This window comes from Lethenteron reissneri, chromosome 29 (assembly GCF_015708825.2).
Source record: "Lethenteron reissneri isolate LAM-NWPU_2019-01 chromosome 29, ASM1570882v1, whole genome shotgun sequence".
In the NCBI taxonomy this organism is placed as follows: Eukaryota; Metazoa; Chordata; class Hyperoartia; order Petromyzontiformes; family Petromyzontidae; genus Lethenteron; species Lethenteron reissneri.
This window is the reverse complement of record NC_083807.1, coordinates 10,299,905-10,322,333: the sequence shown is the minus strand read 5'-3', so window position 1 is coordinate 10,322,333 and position 22,429 is coordinate 10,299,905. Positions and strand designations below refer to the sequence as shown.

The window sequence follows — 22,429 nt, the reverse complement described above, 5'->3', positions numbered from 1 at the left end:
GAACTCTATAACTATGTTAACCTATCGATTTGTCTTCATTACCATTATGGTTCATTAGCAGATGCAATTTATACTCATTTGTCACTCGTTGATGCTGATTCCTGTTTCAAATGAGGAATTAGGGCCATTAAAAATAAATAAATAGCAATTAAGGGACAGTAATTCATTTATGCAGTAAAATCAGAAATTAAACTAGATTTTTCTAAATTAGTCATTGCATACGTTTTCATCAAATGAGGCACATGTTTTGGCATGTATGTCACTGCCCTATAGCATAACACTCAAGTTTCATTTCAGAGATGTAGTATTGTACATGTAAATGGGTTCATTTATCATAAAAACATATTTGTACTCGTATAATTTTTTTTACAAAGTTAATTGGGAAAAGAATAACAAAAGATGTAGAGGCCAACCATGAGAGCAAGTACAGTTTAGGAAAGGCTTCTCTACTATCGACGTAATATATCAGATTGTGGAAAATAGTGTAGTGACATTGAATGAGTCACTGTAGCGCGTGCCGTTGGGAGATTGGTAGACAATATAATTAGGAGTAACAGCCCATTCTACCAGTTGCACCTGTGGGCAAGGCACGGAGCCCTCTGGGGGATCTAGAGGTGTGTGGGGGCCGAGGGCGGAGCCTGGCCACGCTGTTCAGGATATAAGGCGAGCTCTAACTCACAGTCAGGGTTGCTACGATCTCGTCGTCATGATCTTCGCCCCCTGCAAGCTGTGGGTCTGGCAGCATGTTGGCTGTCCCGGCCCGGTACATAGTTATCCCCTAAGGCTGTGAAGGCTGGAATAAAAAAGAGAGAGTACCTCCTACTAAATTTCGATTTAAAGCTTTCGTGACTGCAGGGATTCGTCTTCTTGGTTCTTTCGGTAAAGTCACATAGAAGGGAAGTAATAAAATAATAAAAATAAAACATAATAAAATAATTCTCACGACGTTTCGGCTACAACGCAATCAGCCGTCTTCAGGTGAAGAATGAGACACTGCCAAGCTTGGAGCCTATATATAAGCTGGGTTGGAGGTGGAAGAAGAGCGCCTTAACAAAAGAATGTGCATATCAAGAGGAATTTAGCATATTCATGGGAAATGCGTAGGAGGTGGGCTGGTGGGGGTTTCAAAGTCATATTATGGCCATGCATTATGCAGGATTAGCAGCATCAAAGGGAGGGGGTAGGGGGTAGCATTAACAAAGGGAGGGAATGTTAATAGTATGTAGAAGCAATGAAACATGTCAATTGAGAGCGGTGGCAGGAGACCCGCAGCGGAGCAAATAATGCATTCCCTGTGGAGAACACAAGATACACAGTCAATGCCAGTGAGTGGACTGCGGTCTGAAAGTCACCGTAAACGTGAACAACAATCAGTTAAGATCCGAAATGGTTTATTACGTCCTTCCAATGATTGCTGAGCCAGAATCCATCTTCTCGGTTGAAATTGTCTCTGTGTTTGTATATGTGGATCGCCTCATGAACGAATCTCTCATGGTAGCCAGATGACTTGCAGAGAACCTCTGTCTTGGAGAAGTCAGTGTCATGTGAGCCCACTGAATTGTAACAGTGATCTGCCATGGCTGAGGTGTTTGTCCTACCGTGTTTCAGGTCTGCTTTATGTTCACGGATGCGGTCCGAGACATGTCGTTTGGTTTCTCCAATGTAAACAGTCACTCAGCCTAGCCTGTACATTGCACTAGCCGTCTAACACTGATGGCACTGACTGAGATAGCTAACTGCTATTCTTCATAGCGCAATATCTAGCGGAAACGTTTAGCGACGACGGCGACGAGACGACAGCGACAACGAGACGAGTCCATTACCAGAACCGGCAGCCTCAAGCACCCCGCTCTCGGCTCCTTTTATGTTCCCAGCGCAGCCTGGCTCCGCCTTGACCGCATCTCCCTTCTCGAACCTGCTAGCAGGTTCCAGGGGCCTCCAGACGGGGTCCTCCGTGACCCTTACCCGAGTTCCTCCCCTCTGCCCACACTATGCACGCCCTCACCGTGTGTGTACTGTCTGTCCACCCCAGTTGCCGCTGCTGTCCACAGGCCGGTGCTATTACACTACATATGTATTAGTTAAAATTTGTACATATTTCTGTAAAAAATACAAAATGTGTTTTCTTCATACATTTTTGGGAATCTTTTCTGTATATAAACTTAAACCACCTTGAAATTAGATGTTTGTCTCGATTAGCCCTTAGCTGGCAATATATACATGTCATCAATGTTTCTAAATAACATCTTACAATATTTGTGTACAGGGCCATGGTGTGGCTTATTATTATTATTGTATTTATTGTAATATTGCGTTTCCCACATTTCTTAGCACAGTTGGCTATGTACGGTGTGAAAGAAGTTCAACATACATACATACTGGAAAATATAGAGGCGTTTTAAACCATCGTGTATTATAAACTTATTGAATACACACTATTTAAAAATGTGTATATATGTGATAACAAGCGTTTTATGCTTGATTCAATTAGCATACCACAGGTGCATGATGTTAACAAGTTTATTGCTAAATAGGTGTTGTGGTCTGGCATATTTTGTGATGTTATTCAAAATGTCACATTTTACATGAAGGCAGCATTTCTCGAGCGCCATCTCAATCACCGACTGCAAGGTTGAAAGCATATTCCGCCGTCTTAAATGAAAAAAAAAATCAATCATATGGAAGTAATAATGCATGCGGTGTCCTCTAATCTTGACACATACGTAATATTAATCGGTTTCAAGGAGATTCACAAGCCACATTTAAACTGCTCTGTTGTAAGCACGCCCATGCTTGCTTAGTGAAAATTAGTAGGATCCTGCTCATATTTTTTAATGCATACCAATGTCCCTGGAGGGAGTCGTAAACACAGGTAAATTAACATGCAAAAAAATTCTGCTTTGTTTTTAAAATGTTCCCTTTGAATAGTTTATTAGCTTTGTGAATAACCACATATTTCTGTTTTTCTTTATTTTCTTGTCTAAATACATGCATACAATTAGTCTAATTAATTCAAATGATAGTGTTGTATTTTTTTCTGATTTAATGGTCCAGCTGCGACAACTTCAATCCAGCACATTGTGATGCATCGGATATTCCCTCAAGGAATACTATTAAAACATTACTATGCAGAGATGCATTTCAGATGATCAGCATGAGACCTGTTATAAAACATAGCATTCAGAACACAATAACACGCTCCAATGTATACTATATATATACGGTACATGACACGAACTTATAAAGGGCCATACGGTTCATGTTTGTTTTGATATACTTAATAATGTAGCCTGGATTGTATTGGAAATCTGAATCAAAACAAAGCTGATCCAATTTATAATTCCACGGAATCAATCAGAATCAGTCAATGAATCTACTCCAGCAGTTGTATTAGATCACCGGATATGATCTCTTATTTTCGAGATGAAGACCTCCCAAAGTTATCGCCATCTCTCGTGGATTACTCATGCAACAAGTCATCCAATTCCTGCAAATGAGCCAATCGCATTGCTCCATCTCCATGGTGTATTCCTTACTTTGGCTGCCACCCCATTATCAGCCCAGCAACGTGTCTTATCCACGCCCACATACTTTTCTTCACAGTTAATATGATCACTGGAGTTTGAATTTGTCCTCATGTCCATGTGACAGTTAATTTTACTGTGACTGGGATGCAACTTTGCACGTGATTAAAAGTATAAAAATGGGAGTTACAAGGTTCTACAGGCCAGGACAAGGCGACGTACTGTTTATATATTCTATATGTTGACTCTATAGTACGTCGTCATTCTACTTACTCGCAATTAAATATTGATCATATTTCGATGTTTCCAATGTTTATAGTGATTACAAATATGGGTTTGTTTTAATGCATGGCTCACTTCTCTGGACTTTGATTTAATTAAAATAGATTTTAAGAATATAGATTCGACAAAATCTGATGCATCAATTTAGTTACAATCCGATTTTCGTTTTGGTCAATTCCGATTGTAGTTGATAGTGAGCCAATCCCTAAAACCAAACAGATTGCATTGGGTCAGGGATCTTGCAATTTCCAATTATGATTCAATGTGATGGTGCACCCCAATTCAAGTATAACATCAAGTCATTACAAAACATAACTCGGTGGCTGTAATAATAGTAATAAAGCCTAATATTGCCCTGTATAGACTACAATACATGGTGTTTGTGATTGTATCGGCAGATTCATTTTGGAGCTTATTACGGGATATTATACTAGATGGTGGTGAACAGATTGGCAGCCTGTATTCCACATTTGCTTCACAGCTTCGCATTTCCCCCGCTAGTTCTGTCCTTGGTGATCATTTATATTGATCTCGTGTAATGGTGCCCAGTGCACATGTTTAGGCACCACTGTGTGTGCCCCAAAATGCACCAGCACACCGTTACTCGAGTAATTTAAACAATCTCTATACATCAGGAAACATCAAATATGTAGTCTCTCTGTGTGTGTGTCCATGTTCAATTTCTTCACATATATGTTCCATAAAATTGTGACTTTTGTAAGACTGGATTGAACATGTCTGTTGCTTCATAAATACAGGCACGTGGAGCATCTTCATCTCGTCTCCAAACACGAACATCTGAGTTGTGGGAATAAAACAATGAATATGGAATTTGCTTCTTCAGGAAATCATCACTGAGTTTTGAGATTCATTAGCTTTTGGATGTTGCTTGTAATATTTGTCTGATACCCTTTATAGTTTTATGTTTTCAACAACAGTACACACGTAAAAGGCACCAGGATTCACATCCTCCAAATGACCAATGCATGCACACATATACAGGGGTTTTTTTCCAGCTGTGGTCTAGACAACATATAAAAGCAGGCCGGAGTAAGAGAATGAAGGAGATAACTCAGAGGCGAGAGTAATAGAAGAAGGCATTGTGAGCAAAGGAAGCAAAAGCTGATCCCTGCTTGCGTGCTTTGCGTGGTAGAGGAGACTGGTGTCACACGAGAAAGTCCTACACTGACAGAATGGCAACGTATGACGTGAAATGTCCAATGCACATCGTCTCATTGTGATCCAATGCACCTCTCAGTTGCGAGTCTAGAATACACCGGTTGTGGATTGCAGTGGATATCAAACTGATCATACCACTTGTGTTATGATTAGATATACATTTATTTTGTTATTGCTGAAAGAAAAATCAAAACTGCAATCTATGAACGCATATTAGTTCCATTTCTGGCTTCTGCTTACAAGTAGGAGCATTTAAAACCCCAGTTACAACTTTCATGTGGGTTTGCATGGGTTATAGTCATTTTTACCAGATGCAGCATTCAAATAAAAAGTATATAATTGTAAGTTTTAGAGATTTTTATCACGCAATATTAATATAGAAATTACTGTAAAAGCTCTCAACACGGTGAAACAAACATGGCGTGTGATTTGAAGATTGGATGGTGACACAGGTAGGTAGAAATATCAGAGAAGAATATTCTTTGGCAGTTATGACCAGCGCTATTTTCCTCCATTACACGTGGCATGTGAGGATCACATAATTGTCTTGATTAGTTGTTTAGTTTTAATAAAAATGTACTGACTAAAGACAGTTTGTTTGTACCCTCTATTTAACCAGGAGATGAAATAAACTCGCATGAAGCATAGCCACTTTTGCAAGGGTGACCTGGGATGCATATGCGGATATCTGCCTCGCATTAGAGAAGCCTTCACTTTCAAGAATAATCTTGGCGAGATAATTTGTCATTCGATGATAATGGGATTTTAGTGGGGCCAGCAGGTCACCACAAATGTCCTTTATCAAAGAGCACCACACAATGTTTAATGTTCATGCAGCAAATGTGACCTCAGCTTAAAGTCTCATCCAAAGGGACAGCACAACTCCTCCATCAAAATAATGGACTTTGAGAATTCGCAGTGCTTTAAAAATAACATTTCATGTTAACCAACCTGTTGTCCTGCTTTGGATTTTTATGGAATTATTAGCGGTAAGTACCCGGCGTTGCCAGGGTCTTAAAAAGATTTCAAAACTACTTTAAAAAATGTAACAGCAGTGCGTACTGACTGTGGTGGTACCTGCTATGATTGCAGCAGTGCATACTGCTGTGGTACCTGCTATGATTACAGCAGTGCATAGTGCTGTGGTACCTGCTATGATTACAGCAGTGCATAGTGCTGTGGTACCTGCTATGATTACAGCAGTGCATACTCTGGTGATACCTGCTATGATTACAGCAGTGCATACCGACTGTGGTGGGACCTGCTATGAAAACAGCAGTGCATACCGACTGTGGTGGTACCTGCTATCACGACAGTAGTATATGCTGACTCTATATCAGTATTTATCGACTGTATAGCACAAAGTACTCACCTAACAGAGTGGCGTGGTGAGGTCTAGTTCCGTGCAGAGCCTTCGGCCTCTCCTAGATTGTCCAGCTGGCCGAGGTGGCACCTTGGCAGGCTGGGGCTGAGCTGCTACCCCTGACCCCCCCCCCCCAGCCATGATCTCCCCGGCCGCTCTGCAGTAATATCTACGGTCTATAGTGGTAGCATCTAGCGACTGTATAGTAGTAATAACTACACACATCGGGGTGGGGGGGACATCAGACAGTGAAGAATTTACCTGAGCGTTTAGTGTATTTTTATAGCATTTTTAACGCGAAAGGAAATGTCCCCCTCACTCCCACCAAAGGCATGCCACTTGGCATGGGCTGCCCCCCCACCAAAGGCGCGTGAGTTGGTATGGTCGTGTGCGCATGATAAATAAATAAAGGTCTACAGCCTAGAGTGCTAGCATCTAGCGACTGTATATATGAATAACTGCCTGCATCAGGGTGGGGGGGACATAACACAGTGAAGAATTTACGTGAGCGTTTAGTGTATTTTTATAGCATTTTTAACACGAAAGGAAATGTCCCCCTCACTCCCAACGAAGGCGTGCCACTTGGCATGGGTCGTTTCTCCCACCAAAGGCGCGTGAGTTGGTACGCTCATGGAGGTGTCATAAATAAATCAAATGCAAGCGCACAAAAATCGCACTAAATCGCTAATTAAGCTAATTTAAAGTTGACAGGTGTGAAAAAGGAATGGCGCTTGCTGACCGCGGGGCTTACGGCGTGGTGCCTGGATATTTTTAAATCCTTTAATTAAGTTCGCATGCTTGCTTGCTTGCTTGCGTGCTTGCTTGCTTACGACCGTGCAAATCTTTCGGTCGTTTTTTAACCCACTTCCCGTGATCCAATCGAGCTGACATTTTCCACACAGACTCGTTGTGCCAGACAATTAATGTTCGTGAAAAAAAATTCCTTAAATTTTACACTTTTTAGGCAAAAAAATTTTATTTTACATATATTCAAATAGAACTCATTCATCGCTTTGGCTGAACGTCACAGTATAAGAGCCCAGAGCGTAACCCCTCCACAGGCCGTGGCGGAGTAGCGCAGTTGGTAGCGCCCTCGCTTCCCATGCCAAAGGTCGCGGAATCGATCCCCCCGTCCTCCACAGGCGAATATATTTTTAAATCCTTTATATTAAGTTCGCTGCCAAGCATATAAAGGATTTATAGTGAAAAACTTTGTTTTTACGGGTTATACTTATTTTCGTTCGTAAACCCCACCGTCGGAGAGCCAAGCACGCGACCACACACAAACCCACACACAAACCCACAATTTTTCAAGTTTTTATATAGAAGAAGATATGGTGGATAATTGAGTGCCAGTGAAATGTGTGCAAATTGTTGGTTCCAATTCACTTTTCATGTGCAGTGGACACGAAATGTGCATTGGACACCAACGGGCCAATCTGCTCATGGATCGGGATGATTCACTTTTCATATTTGGTTTGCAGGAGTGGCTCAATATAAATCCTGTGCACTGTCGAGCAGGTAAACTAATGTGATTCCCAGTTTAGACGATGCAGAGCCTAAAATATATTCAGAACCACGTGTCACAAAATGGGCATCGTTTTGTTCATGGGCAGAGCGCCTTCTGTCAATTTAATAGACAACAAAAATACTCCCCTTGTCTATTGTCTGGAGTAAAGACACTTGTTCATGACCCTGGGTTAATTCTCCAAAGTACACGTGGATTGCATGGCATATGAGTCAATTGCAGAGCCATGGCATTGCAAGTTGATGTAATGCAGTGCAATCGTGCTTCCCCGTCTTTTTTATGGACAAACCCTTAGGTTTTTCAATTTGTATTCAGCGCAACCAATTCAGCTCTCATCATTTCTACATGGAGAGAAATGGAATGGATTTCTGCATAGTACAAATTATTCCGACAGACCATCCTCCCTGTGTAAATGGTGTATTCACATGGCAGCTTTAGCCTTCACCATGACAACTACATTATCGTGATTGACTCAACATCTAAGTCACCAAGTAAAGGCAAGTTTTTATAAGAGACAGAATAATCAGTGATAACTATCTTCCAAAAACATTATATAACCTGTAACCCACTATTCACTGTTCCTTCCTTACGGCATCTTGAACTTTCTCTTATTTTCAAAAATGGTTGATTCCTGGGCTATGCAATTTTTTTGCTACAGAGACCTACATAAAATAATTTAACACATTTTAAGAGTATTTCTCTATCTTGTACTATGGTACCACACTATTCCATCAGGATTATCATTTGTTATTTGCCATTAATCCACATTTTTGCTGCTTTTATGCTCCTATTACTATGGTGTCTTCAATCACTTTTTGTTTTGCATCCCTCTACCGCATCTTTCCAATATTCAATTTCCTCCACTGCCCAATCCCAGATACATTTTAAGATCCCACTCGTCATCTTCGAGATCATCTACAGACTCACCCGTGCCTGCCTTTCCCTCTCATTTAATCGTATTCCCCTTCAAACACGTTTTTTTTGTCAAAAAGTCTTTGCTTCTTGAGAAGTCGTTCATTTTCCTTTGCTCCTTCCACTGTCTTGGAAGTCCCTTCCCTCAGTCATACGTGCTGTAGAGTGTCTGCCGCTGTTCAAGTCCTGGAACCAGCACGTCTACAACAATTCTCAAACATCTCCAGCGCATCCAACACTGCCTCATCCACACGGCGCTCAGTACTTGTCACGACCCCTTTGTCCGGTCCTCAGAGCTTCTCAATCAACTTCACTCGCTTCTAGTTTACAAATGCATTGTGTTCAACGTCGCTGTCCTCTGATACAAAGCACACACATGCTGGGTCAACCGACCTATCTAGCTTCGCCGTCTCATCGTGCGTTCCATCTCACAATCTCCAATGGCCTCAAGTGGCCTCCTCCTCGTCAAGCCATCTCTAGAACCAGATAGGGTGAACGTCGCCTCGCTGTCGCAGTTCCAGTGGTCTGGAACTCAATACCTCTCTTACTGCACCACACATCGGCTTTGGTGGTGCTCTGCTGTCAGAACCTGAAGACTTTTTCTATTTTTTAAATTATTCTGAATCTATCTCTTTTTTTTAAAATAAATAATCAAATATTGTATTGTTTCTCTGTCTATGACCCTCTTTCTTGCCGCTGTTTCTGTACAGCAACTTGAGATTCTTTCACATTTAGACACGACTGTATATGAATCCAAATTATGTGGTATCTGTATACCATCTCTTTGACAAATCATTGAGCTCTGTCTATTCCTATAGGATTGCTATGCTTATAAATATTCGTGGCAGGTTGCAATACAACCACCTTTGATTGAACAAGTAAGACATTTATATAACAACAAGGAGATCTTTATCATTGTGGGGACATTTCAGACTGATGATGGATACAATGTTCTTGTATAACACGTAGGCTTTCGCGACCAATATCATTAATAATAAACTTTAATAAATATAACATAATACATTTTAATGACCACAATAGACAGGAAGGACAAGTTCAAAGGGCTTGCATAATGCACATGCATAATGTACGTTGCCTCAGTAATCCCCCCTACATTGTGCAAAAGCGCAGCTGCGTGGTCACCACATCTACGCCTCTTTTTAGGAACGAAACAGTAAGACTTCTCCACAAATCTGGCTATCGTCTGACTGAAGCTAGTTGTAATTACTGGCGAATCGTCGTACTCAGATTGTAAATGTTGTGGCTTGGCTCTCCAACACACTGGTGTGCTGTACTAGTGACGAATTGGCATGTTCTGTTTACGTGACAACCCTTACTAGTTGGCTGTGTCGGGTGGTGGCGGGTTTTAACGGCACATTTATATATGTACGCGATCTAATCCAAACACCTCTATTATGCACATTGTTCTTGCTTTAGCTGCACCATCTCACTTCTGAAGTTCATGGCTGGTGTACCCCAACTGGTTGTCATGAGAACTGCTATGCCATGCAGATTTAATATGTATTTCTACACTCTAAATGGAATTTAAAAGGATTGCTGGGCCAACATTTTAATTCCACACAGTGAAAGTCATCTTGCGACCTTTTCATATTACCGCAGACTCTTCATATCATTGCTTAGACAAAGGTAATGATGGATTAATAAACATTTTGAAAGGTTTGTCCACGGGGAGTCAAATGGAGTCAACATGGATTGTGGTTGTCTTTCACTCGGTTTTACCCCATGGTCATGCGTGTGTGTATGAACCATGAATGATACTGGAAGTACCCTCCTGGTTACACCAGCCCACGGGGGATTATTCTGTCCGTCGTGCATTCCAAATATGGGAGGGGTGGGTGGGGCTGGGTGGAGAGGGGAGGGTGGGGAGGGAGGGGCTTGGTTGGGAGGGTAGGGTGGGGAAGGGCCAGTGGTGGGGAGGGTGGGGAGGGGCTGGGTGGGGAGGGTGGGGCTGGGTGGGGGGTGGGAGGGGTGGGGCTGGGTGAGGAGGGGCTGGTCACCCCGTGGTGCCCTTATAAAACTCAACGTTTTACAGGTAGGAACAACAGGTTCCACACTGCCCACCATGGATTATTTGTCTGTCGTGCATCGGAATGCAGCCCACCCATGCCCCCCCCACCGAACGCCGAGGAGGGCCACGATTGGTTGAGGATGTCGGGGAGGGTGGGGGGAAGGTAAACACGCCCACTCATCCAACTTCCCTCCCCCCAAACGCCGAGCGGGGCCGCCATTGATAGAGGTGGCGTGTAAACACGCCCACTCATGCAATCCCCTCCCCACCGAACACCGAGCAACACCGCGATTGGTTGACGATGTCGGGGAGGGTGGGGGGGTAAACATGCCCACTCATCCAACTGCCCCCCCCCTCTGTTCAACCAAGTTCCTACCTGCCCACTCACGCCGGCTTGTGCCCGCCCTCAAAGTCGGGCATATTTGCGGAATACACCACGCCGCCGTTGACCCTGGCCATTGACCGAGCAACCCAACGTTACTACCAGCTCCCTCCGCAGGAATGAGTTTTAGTGTACGACCTCAGCAAACCGGTGGAATACAAATCGTACATCCCTCACACCTTCCATGAATAATCTGTCTTTTTTTCTAGAGCACAAAGACTTAGAGCATGTGGTGTAAATCACTAGATAATAAGCGCAAGTAGGAGTTAATAGGATGCATTGGGCTGTATGTCAAGAAACTTACTCAACGGGAATCACCATGGAAACAGCCCGTTAAGAGGGCTTTAATTTTTTTTCAATCGACGCAGCATCCAGTTTAACATCCCCTCCCAGGGGTGGCATGCTTTGCGATACCGTGCCAGTGCTATAAAGCAGAGAGGTGACAAATTCAAGGTACACGATGGTATAACGGGAGCGTGATCAGACTTGGGATGTGTGCACAAACAACTGCGGCAGATGTCAGCTGGACGAGCGATGCTGTCTGCAGGAAAGGGATGAGACGATTGTGGTGGTCTGCCACTTGCGTGGGGCCCTTAGTTGAAGACAGACGTATGCAGTATACGCTCCAGTAGACCTTCTCTTGCTCTATTGTTTGTGACTCCTGTTATTCGCGGGACCTAACAAAAAAAAACTCCTTTTTTCCGTGAGCCTACTCTTCTTCTTGTTGTGTACGAGTATCCCCAATTTCCCACAGGTAAGTCGAGTACATTTGAAAATGACAAGCTCTGCAATGTTCATCATCTCAGTCACCGTGGATCAGAGGAGGTCGAATGTCAATCATTTGTTTACCCAGGAAAGCCTAGTTGAGTCTGAGTATTCATTTTTAGGACAAACCTGCTTTGGGATAGTTAGCAAATTTTTTTTGTTTTATAATTTTGTGTTAGAGGAAATCAAATTGGTGGAGAATAACAACCCATAATTGGATAGTACTCGATCTCTCTAAAATTATGTTCGAAAACATAATTGCTGTACTGCCCCCTATATGAGCTAAATGTAGTATACATCTTATGTGCCAAGTCCCTGGATTATAGAAGTGTTCTATCACCATTGGGACAATTTGAGAGTATGTATATTCACATATAGGTTCCCCCTACAGGGAGACACTACTATATTCGTTCGTGGATATATGCAGACTATAAAGCTTACGAACGTTTTCCTGTAACCCGATAGCCTGAGCAACCAGAAGGTTCACACTAAGGTAATTTTGGCCTCAAATAAAATACTGTTACTTTTTCTTGAAACTGTGACATTTTTAATGAGCCAGGGTAGTTTATTTTTAGAGTACATGTAATCTTCTCAAAAGTTAATATATTATTTATTTATAGAAAAAATAGGTGTTACTGATCCTGTTGTTAAACAATATGAGGTGGAAATGGGCAGAAAATGTCGTGAGAGCAATTGACGAAAGGTGAGAGACAAAGTTAAATCGGGGTTGGAAACCGAGAGTAATAAAACGAGGTGGTGGAAGATGGCAAATAAAGTGGCAGCAGTGAGATGACATCACATAGCTCGGAGGCCCACTATTGGACAAGAACAACGAAGTAAGTAAGGAATGGAGGAAATAGAGGGTAGCCCTTTGCCCAGGAATGGAAGATTGCAGGCTGACAACAACTCGCATCTCATGGCTGCGCACATCTTCATGAATGGAAAAGTAAAGACAAGCGACAGTGCGACTGTGGCCATGCAATCCGAACTATGGGCCACGTAGTAAACCACTGCGCTGTAGTCTGTACTTCTTCAATGGAGGATTAGCAACACTACACAGAGCGCTCTCCGAAAAGCCCTCTCGTGGCGACCAGACCTCAACATTCGCATTGAGCTGCTGAACATATTGACGCATACAAGAAGAGAATAGGGCAACAACAAAATGGCAGTCTTGATACATCACGGAACAATTAGGTGCACGAGTCGTTCGTTTCAATAAACGTGCAAAGGAGAGGACCCACTGGGGTTTGGGGATGGAGGGTTGACGGGAGAAGGGGAGAACGAGTAGGTATAGCATGAGACAATAACTCCACCCACGTGCTCATTCGTATGAATGTGTGCGTATGCTGATGCACAGCGGATAGTGAGAGGGCCAATTGCATAACACCGTGGCATTAGACACGAGTCAGGGCCCACATAGTCATTAATATTCATGACATCGTGCGTGCGCGTGACATCACGTGCTTCAGCATGAATGTTTTTTTAAGATTGGCGTATGTGGCATTGTGCGTTCATTGGCAGCATACAAGACTAAAGCAGCCAAAATAAAGTGAATTAGTGAGATAATTTCACTGCATGAGCCTCATTGGCTTCATTGTTACTTTTGTACTCGATGATGCCCATATAATCTGCACTTTATAAGCACGACTAACTTCAAAATAGTTAATATCTGACTCGTCGTCGTGTATTTGTCAGCAAAATAACATCTGAATTTGCATAAGCTGAGCATGCAAGTTACACCGTGTATGTTGTAGATTGCACTCTATTAGTACAATGCATCAATAGTGAATTGTTTCCATTGTTATGCTGTCCACCAACCAACCCCAGCCCTCTGAATAGCCCGGCCGAAAAAGTTTTTTGACAGTCACTGAACGAGCAATGTTCAAGAAATCAGAGAGAATAAGTAATGTGTTAACGAACTCGATCGTAATTGGGCAACGTGCACACAAACGAATTGTGCTGCAGGCACGAGTTAAAATTCGGTATGATAACAAGCAGTACTAAGCGTGGCCAGATTTGCAATCTCCCAGGGCACAAGAGTGTTCTGTATTGGCTACTATTTGATGTCATCGAAGCTGTCTGCTGGAGCCTGCCCTAAGCCAAGCCATGGGTTTTATTTCAAGACGTGCCCAATCTGCATTGCACCTCAGAGTTGTTGTGTTCTTTGCTTAAACACCACTGTGTGATACAAGTGCGCAATCTTACAGATGGCTTTGAATGTGCGCAAGGGTTTGCTTATTGTTTACAGCAAATGACATTGAAGTAATGTAATTCAGCGTGTCACATTGGGTATAAAAATGGCCCGCAGGGTGATAAAAAAAAACAAGTGTTTAACAGCAGGTACAATATAATCTGTGCGAGTTCATTGATTTATTACGCACGTGTGCATGTGTCCAGCCCAACACATTGAATTCAAATAATTCTGGATCTCTAAATTATTTTACAAGCAAAACAAACCTTTTAGGCTGATGAAAATTCAAGGATAGAACAACAATAAGACAACAATTATTGTCCGAGTAAGTGCCTCCTATCTTATTCATTGGTTGGGGAAATGGGAAATTATTTTTCTGGAGCTCAGCCCATAACAGCTCCAGTGGCAAAATGTTTTATTTAGCCCTGGGAAGTGCTTCTCAGATAGAGGCATTTATGGACTAGCGAATCCAACAACAGGATACGCCTGGCTAAATGCACATCAAGGTTAGATATTTCATACAGGCAAAGCATGGAGCATTAGGTCAGTAAATAGGAGTGGGAAATTAATGGAACATGAAGGCAAACAGCACAGTATTGTACCTAAAAAAGGCAATTGTAGCAACACACAGAATGCCTGGGAGAGCAATGGTTATAAAACACAACCTGGAACGGTACCGATTAGGTAACTGCGACACTTTAGTAGGACATGCTTTGTGCTCACTAGGTCAAACTATGACACCTTAAAGGAGATTTTAATGCGAGCAGGATGAGTCACATGGACATAAAGCACTTACTGTACTCAGTTTATGTACAAATCAAAACAAACATTTTGAGTGCAGGGTAATATAAGTACTGGTACATACATGCACTTCAATGATAAGAATTACCATCCATTGGTTGATTCATGGATGTAATGCGGGTCTCCACACGCCATGTCAGTCATAGGGGTTGTTTGATCACGCTTGTGGGGAGCGGTAGTGTAGTGGTTAGCGCGCTACGCTACGAACCTGGTGATCCGAGTTCGATTTCCGCCCACGGCCAACACCAGTGACGATTATCTGAACCGGTCCTGGGCCTCCCCTAGGTCGACTCAACCTTAAATGAGTACCTGGTGCAGTATGTAAATATTGCCACCAGAGAGACAAATGCGGCCGGGCGTAGTTTCTGGTCACACACCCCTCATGCGCAATGCCGGCCTTTATAGGTGCTCGCCAACAGCACTTTCCGCAACAGTCTGTTAAGTCTATACGGGTGATTTTTGTCTTTGATCATGCTTGACCACGTTGGTCAGTGCATGTTGGTGAAGGGGGGTAGACCCAAGAACGGTTTAAAAATCAGTCGCCGCTGATGTTAGCCAAAGCAGGGAATCAAACTCCGGTCACAAGGTTGATCGTGCAGTGCATAAATAACTGCAGCACAGCTTCATCCACACTTGCTTATTCACTTCATTTTCATTGCAATAACCCCTGACACGAATACATTACAACCAATGGTCGGTCTATGGCACAGGACTTCTAATGGAAATTATAATTTTAGATCGGTGGAACATTTTTTTCCACAATTTTGTTCCAAAACATGTTTTAGTTCATTCTTCAAGTTGTCACATTCTGCAAGCAGAGAAAAAAAACACAATTGTCAAAAAATATATACTTATTATATTATATAATGTGACAGCGTATAAATACTGTAATACATTCTTGTCCTCTTCTTGGTTCTTTCGGTAAAGTCACGTAGAAGGGAAGTAATAAAAAAACCAGGTCCGTCGAGGCGACAGAGTCTGAATGACAGACTATGTCGCCTCGACGGACCTGGTTTTCACCTGAGGACGGCTGCTTGCGTTGTGGCCGAAACGTCGTGAGAATAATTTTATTATGTTTTATTTTTATTATTTTATTACTTCCCTTCTACGTGACTTTACCGAAAGAACCAAGAAGATGAATCCCTGCAGTCACGAAAGCTTTAAATCAAAATTGACATTCTTGTCCATTGGAAAGCTTCTCGATGTGAGTGTGGTTCATACTTGTCATTCATCCATCTGCATTCAGGGTTAGTGGATCACACAAAGACGGAGACAATGTGGTACATCGGCTTACAGGGCGGCACGGTACTTTCAATAGGATGTACACAGCAAATAAGGCGCTGGCCCATGTGTAGAGTTTGTTCGTTTGTTGAAACTTCATATGTTGAATAACTTATAACATTAAATACTTTGAGGATGTGTTCCCAGCCTTCGTAAAATACTATTTAAAACTATAAACACTTCATAACTTACCATTCATATTGTAAACAGGATAATTTATATTGAAAATTACATAATAGTTTACACTGTACAATATTATAAGAAAAAAAACTGACATAAAATAAACAGTGAAGAAACGGGATTTTATTGTTATGTCCATATGACCGGAAATTTAGAAAAGCACGAGTTATTTATTTCATTTCAATTGTTATTTATTGTTTACTTTATGTTTATTGACATTAAAATAATAGTAATTCATCCATCGTTCGTTATACTGAAACTTCGTCTATTGAATATTCTAATATTGAGGTATCGCTGTAACGGTTTTCTCGGGGCAATACAGTTTTGACTTCACTAAAGAGGGTCCCCTGTAAATGAAAAGGAGAGCGCAAGATTGGAGAGGATAGAGGCAACGTGAACCAAGAAAAGTGAACCATTTTTTTATTTTACCAGGTAAGGCCCACTGAGCTATTATTCAGAAGCGACCTCACCACAAATTATGGTTCAACGAAATGGCTTATTTTGTGGAAATGTATAGCATCCAATCACTCTAAACGCATGTTTCTAAATATGGAGGAAAAAAACAGAGGATAAAATCCACGCGTCCACAATGAGAACGTGCAAAAATAATGGGGATTCGCAGCGATAGTTTGCTTATGGGTTCATGTGGTGTGTATTTTACCTCCATTTACAAGAGTAAACATGTGTAATGACAGGATGACACCTGCCGGCCTGTAAGGGTAATTACAGTTATAGTGGCATTACATAATGCCTTGTCATAAAGGGGCGCATCTGAGGTTTTAGAGTCAAGGGTGGTGTCAGTCGAGAAGCTCTGGGAACCATCCCGAATGGTCTAGCATGTTCTAGAAAGGGAGCATGGCCAGAGGTGGAGCTTGGCCATGCCGAGCGAGATATGAGGAGCACCGAACCCTTTGTTTGGAGCTGTTAGCGTGGGGTCTGGGTCCTGAGTGCGTCACTGTTATCTTCGTCTTCGACCACGTGGCTGTTCTTCTACGTGGCTGTTCTTCTACGTGGCTGTTCTTCTACGCTTGGCAACCAGCCAGCGTGGCGCTGGATGGAGAGTTGCCACATGTTAGAGCAGCCTGGGTGAAACGTGTGTTGAGAGTGGCTCACTGCACATGTAAACAAATATAAAATCACCACAACCGTTGCTCTGTTCACACGATAATTTTCATGCAAACATGCCTTACCTGGTAAAATAAAAAATATAGAGGTTTTTAAACTAGTTTTTGTAGGTTACTCCAGAAAAAAAGTATTGAGACTCCTGAGGATTTTTGGATAAGCAAAAGAACACTCAAAACAAATAATACGCGTGTATTCCATCGGCATGGCGTCATGAATGAAGCTACCCTGCTGAATCCAACTCAAGCAGCATAGACCCATGAGAAAATAATCTGTGGTTTAAGGCACAACCCATGAACTGATTCGCAGTCGGGGGAATACATTTTGAGTAAATAAGATGTTTTGGGGATACACACCGAGATATGAGTGTTAGAAATAGCTCTACTGTGCATCTTTTGGGGATTTGAGGATATTTATGGAGCGGTGCTTAATGGATGAGCGAGCTACTGGGGCTGAATGACCTTTGCAATTCCAAGTTTATGCTCATAATTATAATGGATTAAATCAATTACTATTGAATTATATCGATCACAATCAATCTTCTATTGACGTATACCACACTAATTTTTTATCAGAAGCCTGTTAGGGCTCTACTTTAAATAAATATGAAAAAACCCCAAGCCCTGCATGTGAATAATTTAACCTATGACCTCTTCCATTTGCATTCCTTATGTAACGGTTGATTACTTTTTTGATGTGTATGATCAAATGCGAATTTGCCATTCAGTATATGTATAACAAATGAACAATTATCAACAGCTCTGCATTTTTTTCTGGAATGGTTTGTTATGCACTGCACTGCCATTAATGAAGATTGCCATGAAAATCCAATTAGGACATTTTTACTTTCTTGAAAGTCAATTAATAATTAACGAATAAAAGTAAGTAATGTATCTCAGCGATGAGGCTGGGGGTAATTCCTGCAGGATGGAGAGATAAACAAATTAACCTTTGTCTCACCTCTGCTGCCTTCATTTATATTAAAAAGTCACAAAAAGTCACACCTCTTATTCAGTGTAATTAATAATTTAATACTATGCAGATATTTATACATATCGTCCATGAAATTAGAAAATAAATCTGTTTTTTTTACTGTTCCTTATCATTACATGAGGACAACACTGGCAATTGGTTTTACAGTTAACACATTGCTGATGACTCAGTGAATACATTGTCTCTTCAAAATTAGGTCGGGCGGGTTTATACTGTGGCCAACATGAAAGGAGATATTTTTTTGTGGGAACCCCTAAATATAAATCACACTCATGAACCTCAAAAAATGAACAGTCTCCAAAGGCCTTGCTCTCTTCTTGTTAAACAAATTATTGGATTGTGCCTGTGCAGTGGTGCACAAGCACAAATCAACAACAAAAAACTGAACACACTCATCAGCATTCAGTCATAAAGTGTATGTGCAATCGCTGAGGCATGTGATAGCATCCTTGTTGGCTATATGTAGTTCTCGTCAACAACACTGCCTTAAAATAAAAACTAAATGTTTTAGGCAACGCTTCTGGAAACGACCCATCATCATAGCAAATACATGCATTAATGTGCTATGAAGAAGGGCCATTGCTTGAAACGTCGCACAATTATTTATCTGTGAGTTTTTAAATCTTGGGTGATTCATCTCAATGCAGCACAGACATGTAATTCGCCATACTATATAGTAACTACTGGATTGTGCATTCGACAATTGGCTTGTGAATTTTGGTGCTTTCAATAGTGTTTTTTACCTATCTTTTTTATCTCCATATATATAAAAGGCAAAGTTGTGAATGTGTGTATGTTCAAAATGTTTAGCGTACTTCCTGACAAGCAACAAACTGGAAATTTGCCATGTGGGTACTTTCCAGACTGTACACCATACAAAAATTATTAATACATTTCTGTGTTTTTTTTTTTTGGGGGGGGGAGCTCAATAATGCATATATTTTTTGCATGGCAAGCGAGCTGTGACGTGAAATCTGTCATGTGACCCGCGCACGTGGAAGCGTAACGCATTGTAGTGTAGTGGTTAGCGCGTTGCGCTACGAACCCGGCGACCCGAGTTCGATTCCCGCTCACGGCCACCACCACCACCGGTGACGATTATTTGAACCTGTCCTGGGCCTCCCCTAGGTCGACTCAGCCTCAAACGAGTAACTGGTGTGGTGTGGTGTGTGAACATCGCCACTGGGGAGACAAAGGCGGCCGGGCGTGGTGCTGTCACCTACCCCCTCGTGTGCTGTGCCGGCCTTCATAGGTGCTCGCTAACAGCACTTGCCCCTACAGTCTCTTCTCTTTTTTCTTATCTATAAAAGTCTCCTCGCTCGCGTGCTCTTGCGAGGGATTTGCCCCTCGAATGGTGCCCTTTTCGTACAAAACATTTGCCAGCCAGCATGCCCGAAGCCCCGCGGTGGGAATAGGCTATTCCCTTTTCACGTCCGTCACCTTTAAATTCGTTTATTTACCGTTTTTTTGGAGACATTTATTAAACTTGAAAGTTCGTTTGCCTATTATTCATTTATTTCCCTTCGCCACGCCCTGGGTCACAACGCAGCCAGCTGCACTTGCGCACAGCGCCCACGAGGTTACCCCCAGCAATCCACGTTCCTTCGGAGTGGGCAGGTAGGAACTTGGTTGGACAGCGCATTCGTGCACGACAGAAAGCTCGTGGTCACGTGATGCACTTCAACCAATCCCAGAACGTCAATGTTTGGTTGGGGCTATGCACGACAGACACATAATCCCTGGTGGGCAGTGTGAAACTGTTGTTCCTACTTGTATAATTCCACTCGTTGAGTTATCCTTCAGCGATGAGGACTCCAGACTGATTTTCTTCTCACCCACTCCGTTCGACCACCACTCACAACACTTTTTTCTCGGCTTCCTCCACGCACTGCTCAAATTTGGAAGTCCATCCTACGGTTTCAATTCTAATTATCTTGCTAATTTCCATCAATATTTTGATTTCACACTTGATGATGATTGCTTGTGTTGTAGTCGAAACGTCGTGAGAATTTTATTGTTTTATGTTTTTATTATTTTATTATTTCCCTTCTACGTCACTTTACCGAAAGAACTAAGCATATGAATGCCATAAACATGTTAACTCTTATCGACTACAACTTTGATTGTAGTGCTGTTCATTGCGACCGTATAACATGTTGGTCTTCTGGATCTATGTTCAGCAACCATAACGAATGAAAACAAGCGGACATTTTGTGCAGGCCACGCATATTCCTTCGAGTAAAATTGTCCACTGGCAAAATATCACCTCGTGGAGGTGCCGGGGATTGAACCCAGGGCCTCACACATGCGGAGCGTGCGCTCCACCACTGAGCTACATCCCCATGGTGGTTCTACCTGGGCGCAGTTCCACCTCGGTACGGGGTGAAACTTCGTCATCAGCTTCTTCCTCTCCCTCGTCACCCCACTCACTCTCCTGTTGGCCCTGGGCCCTGTACACATAGAGTCTGCACAGAGTCCAAGCAAAAATTATTTATTTGAAAGAAGTAGAAATAACACGTATACATGTGGATGGATACTGTGATGCTTTCCCAATTGATTTATTCTTGGAAATATTTAATTCGGAAATAAAAGTGTTCTGGATACTTTTACGCACTTGCTTTCATCTACAAATGTTTAAGTAAACCATTTGATCACGGTGTGCATCGCTAGATATACAAATAGCAAGTTCCTGAAATCAACACAACTTAATCCGAAGGTATCGTTCATATAGGGTAATATTTACGAGAGTTCATGTGCACCCCTATTACAGGGACATTGACACAGCCAATTGATTTTGGAATTCAACCTTTGTTGAAAAAATGAATTAAAAGCTTCTGACATTGAGATGCCGGGGATTGAACCCAGGGCCTCACACATGCAAAGCGTGCGCTGTACCACTGAGCTACATCCCCACCACGCTAGCAGCCAGCCAGGTAGCCAGCCCCCTTAATTATCGGCCCCTCCCCTTACCCCCCCTCCTTCAGGCCCCTCCGCTGACCCCCCCTCCCTTAGGCCCCTCCCCTGACCCCCCTTCCCTTAGGCCCCTCCTCTGACCCCCCCCCCCCTCAGGCCCCTCTCCTGACTCCCACCTTCCTTAGGCCCCTCTCTTGACCCCCCTTTCCTTAGGCCCCTCCCCTGACCCCCCCTCCCTTAGGCCCCTCCTCTGACCCCCCCCTCCCTTAGGCCCCCTACCCTGACCCTCCTCCCTTAACCACCTCCCCTCTCCGTACCCGGCAGTAGGTCTCCACCAATCAAAGAGCTGTTTATATTATATATTTATTTATGCACGACAGACAGACAAAAAATCCCTGGTGGGCAGTGTGGAACATATTGTTCCTACCTGTATTATATGCTTTTACTGGTAGGAACCACCTGGTTCCACCAGCCCACAGGGGATTATTCTGTCCGTGCGTCCGTCGTGCATCCAAAAATGGGAGGGGTGGGGCTGGGTGGAGAGGGGAGGGGAGGGTGGGGAGGGGCTGGGTGGGAAGGGTGGGGCTGGGTGGGGGGTGGGAGGGGTGGGGCTGGGTGGGGAGGGCCTGGTCACCCCATGGTGCCCTTATAAAACTCAATGTTTAACCTACTTACGCCGGCTTGTGCACGCCCTCACAGTCGGCCATATTTGCGGAATACACCACGCCGCCGTTGACCCTGGCCATTGACCGAGCAACCCAACGTTACTACCAGCTTCCTCCACAGGAATGTGTTAGATATATAAGGAGATAAGACGTAAGTCCCACTAATTTGTCTTATAAGCATTTATCTCACTAAACGTTGCACTGCCCACATGGGTTGCCCCTAGCAACGCACACACGATCGCCACAATTTTTCTTTCGAATTACACATGCAGCTAAAACACACCAAACACGTACATTCTCCAAGGTGCAATGTCCTCTT

The 22,429-nt window shown here is 42.9% G+C and overlaps 2 non-coding genes across 2 annotated transcripts; both read right to left on the bottom strand.

The window, feature by feature from the left end:
• Positions 1-20,802: 20,802 nt before the first annotated feature.
• Positions 20,803-20,874, bottom strand: TRNAA-CGC (transfer RNA alanine (anticodon CGC)). Its single transcript has one exon. It is a non-coding gene; the product is annotated as a tRNA-Ala (tRNA).
• Positions 20,875-21,372: 498 nt separating this feature from the next.
• Positions 21,373-21,445, bottom strand: TRNAA-UGC (transfer RNA alanine (anticodon UGC)). Its single transcript has one exon. It is a non-coding gene; the product is annotated as a tRNA-Ala (tRNA).
• Between the last annotated feature and the right edge of the window lie 984 nt (positions 21,446-22,429).